Below are 3,326 nucleotides of genomic sequence, written 5' to 3' on the forward strand. Positions count from 1 at the left end.
GTGAGAGGTTATGTAGTAACATTCCTTCCTATGGCTCATCCAGAGGATAAGTGGGCCTCACAGGGACACCCCTGCACGCCTGTCAAGCCTAAATCCTGGGAAAGATCCTATAAATGACCATGGAAAAAAGCTGTAGCTTCCTGAGGGTCAGACTGTCACAGGGGCCACAGAAATGAAGCCGGTGGCTGTCAGCACAGGCCTTGGAGTCCAAAGACAGGAGGTTGACTTCTGGCTCTGCTACCAGCCAGCTGTGTGACATTAGCCAAGTTATCCAGTCTCTCTGAGCCTAAGTTTCTTCATCCATAAAGTGGGGATAATATTTTGAGGGAAGCAGCTCGGTGCCCATAGCTCAGTGGTTAGGGTGCTGGACATATACACCCAGGCTGGCGGGTTTGAACCCGGCCCAGGCCTGCTAAACAACAATGATAATTGCAACTTAAAAATAGCCAAGTGTTGTGGCAGGCACCTGTAGTCCCAGCTACTTGGGAGGCTGAGAGAAGAGAATCACTTAAGCCCCAAGACTTTGAGGTTGCTGTGAGCTATGATGCCACAGTACTCTACCGAGGGCAACATAACGAAACTCTGCCTCAAAAAAAAAAAAAAAAAAAAATATATATATATATACATACATATATTTGGGGGGGAACCTAGTGCAGAGCCTAGCAGCTATTCTTTCAATGAATCATCATTGAAGCTGATAATCATATCACAGAGGGGGTAGCACAGAAGTTACCACTTATGAGCATCTACTAGGTGCCAAAGCATGCAGCACAGAGTGGGTCCTCATAGCAGTACTCTGAGTGTGTGTGTAAATCTTTATCTAGAAACAGAGAACAGCAACACTGGTGCTTCAAGGAGGATGACTGGACAAGGGCTGGATTAGTGCTGAGTAAGTACTTCTTTCTGTGTTTTGAATTTTGAATTATGTGACTGTTTCTCTACTTTAAATTTACATTAATGGCTCGGCGCCTGTGGCTCAAGTGGCTAAGGCGCCAGCCACATACACCTAAGGTGGCGGGTTCGAATCCAGCCCAGGCCCGCCAAAGAACAATGACGGCTGCAACCAAAAAAATAGCCAGCATTGTGGCAGGCACCTGTGGTCCCAGCTACATGGGAGGCTGAGGCAAGAGACTCGCTTGAGCCCAGGAGTTGGAGGTTGCTGTGAGCTGTGATGCCACAGCATTCTACCCAGGGGGACAGCTTGAGGCTCTGTCTCAAAAAAATAAAAATAAAATAAAAATAAATTTATATTAATGGGTTCATAACCCAATCAAGCCCCCACCACAAAATAATTTTTAAAAAATTCTCTTTTTTGGCTCAGCGCCTGTGGCTCAAGCGGCTAAGGTGCCAGCCACATACACCTGAGCTGGCAGGTTCAAATCCAGCCCAGGCCCACCAAACCACAATGATGGCTGCAAGGAAAAAATAGCCGCGCATTGTGGCAGGCGCATATAGTCCCAGATACTTGGGAGGCGGAGGCAGGAGAATCGCTTGAGGCCAGGAATTGGAGGTTGCTGTGAGTTGTGATACCATCTCTGTCTCAAAATTAATTAATTAATTAATTAAAATTAAAAATAAAAGTTTCCTTTTGAGGCAGAGTCTTACCCTGTCACCCTGGGTAGAATACTGTGGTGTGGATAGTTCACAGCAACCTCAAACTTTGGGGTTTGAGTGATCCTCCTACTTCAGCCTCCTGAGTAGCTGAGGCTACAGGTGCCCACCTTGCTAGTTTTTTCATTTTTAGTACATACAAGATTTCACTCTTGATCGGGCTGGTCTCGAACTCCTGAGCTCAAGAAATACACCCACCTAAGTCTCCCAGGGTGCTAGGATTACAAACATGAGCCACCACACCCGGCCAATAATAAAAAAATTTAAAAAATAAATAGGAGGGTGGCACCTGTGGCTCAGTGAGTAGTGCACCAGCCCCATATACTGAGGGTGGTGAGTTCAAACCCGGCCCCAGCCAAACTGCAACAAAAAAAATAGCCAGGCATTGTAGTGGGCACCTGTAATACCAGCTACTTGAGAGGCTGAGGCAAGTGAATCACCTAAGCCCAAGAGCTGGAGGTTGCTGTGAGCTGTGGTGCCACAGCACTCTACAGAGGGTAACAAAGTGAGACTGTGTCTCTAAAAAAAAAAAAAAAAGGCTCCGTGCCGTGGGGCTCAAGTGGCTAAGGCACCAGCCTATAAAAAAAAGAAAGAAAGAAAGAAAGAAAATGAAAAAGGAATAGTAACTTAAAAATAAGAAAAATAAAATTTACATTAAAGTTAGACTTCTCAATTCATCATTGGATCCTCAAAATGATCTGCAAGAGAGAGGTAGGCCCCCACCCATTTGGCAGATGAGGAGCCAAAATGGTGATGTAGCTTCCTTCTGGGTACATGGCAAGAGCATGGTGAGCTGGGACCTCGATCAGCAGTGCACTGGTGCCTGCAGTCCCCACAGCTCTAAGCATGCTGCTTGCTGGCTAAGGTCTGGGACTGTGCTCTAAGGAAGGACCCCCCCCACCAGACCCTAACTGGGACAGCACCCACAAGAGTCTTCAGTCTGGCAGATTTTACTGGCTTGGCCTGAGACCATGCCCCACAGGCCTCAGTTGTGCAGGGGGAAGGAATCAAAATAGCCAGGCTGAGAGGCCAGGGCTGGGCTGTGGGCAGCAGGCGTGCCTTTCCCATGACTCGGGTTCCAGACAGGAGAGTTCTTTCTTGAGCCATCCTATGTGCCAGGACTGGGGCTGGGTGCCCAGAGGCAGCATTGCTGGGTACAGCTGCTCCTGCCACAACCCTCCCCTGGGAGCTCATAGCCTGGTGGGAGGGACAGACGTGTCCAGTGCAGCACCTGAGAGGACCAGCAGTGCAGCCTGCAAGGGAAGCCTCTCACCTACTTGGGAGCCTACAGAGAAAGCTTCCAGAAAGAGGACACACTGGAGAAAGCAGTATTAAGCAGAGGTGCTGGAGCATTCCTGGCAGTGGCACCAGCATTTGCAAAGGCAGAAAGGAGACACAAGCATGGCCTCTGAGAGAAGTGCAAGCAGCTGGGTGTATCCAGTGATCAGGGTGCTTGTTGGGGCACGGTGCAGAATTGGGCTGGGAAAGCAGGCAGCCTGGGATTATGGGGGTGACAGGAGCCAGGGGAGGTCATGGAGAAGTCAGTGACATGATCTCCTCATGCCAAGATCCACAGCCTTACTTCCTTCAGCAAAGTCTCTTTTGCCAAATAAGGTAACATACATTCACAGGTTCCGGGGACTAGGGGCTAACCTATCTTTGAAACTCTACCTCTAAAATAAACCATTTGTATGGATTCTCCGTCCAAGGGCTTC

This window comes from Otolemur garnettii, unplaced genomic scaffold (assembly GCF_000181295.1).
Source record: "Otolemur garnettii isolate 467f Iridium unplaced genomic scaffold, OtoGar3 scaffold00146, whole genome shotgun sequence".
In the NCBI taxonomy this organism is placed as follows: domain Eukaryota; kingdom Metazoa; phylum Chordata; class Mammalia; order Primates; family Galagidae; genus Otolemur; species Otolemur garnettii.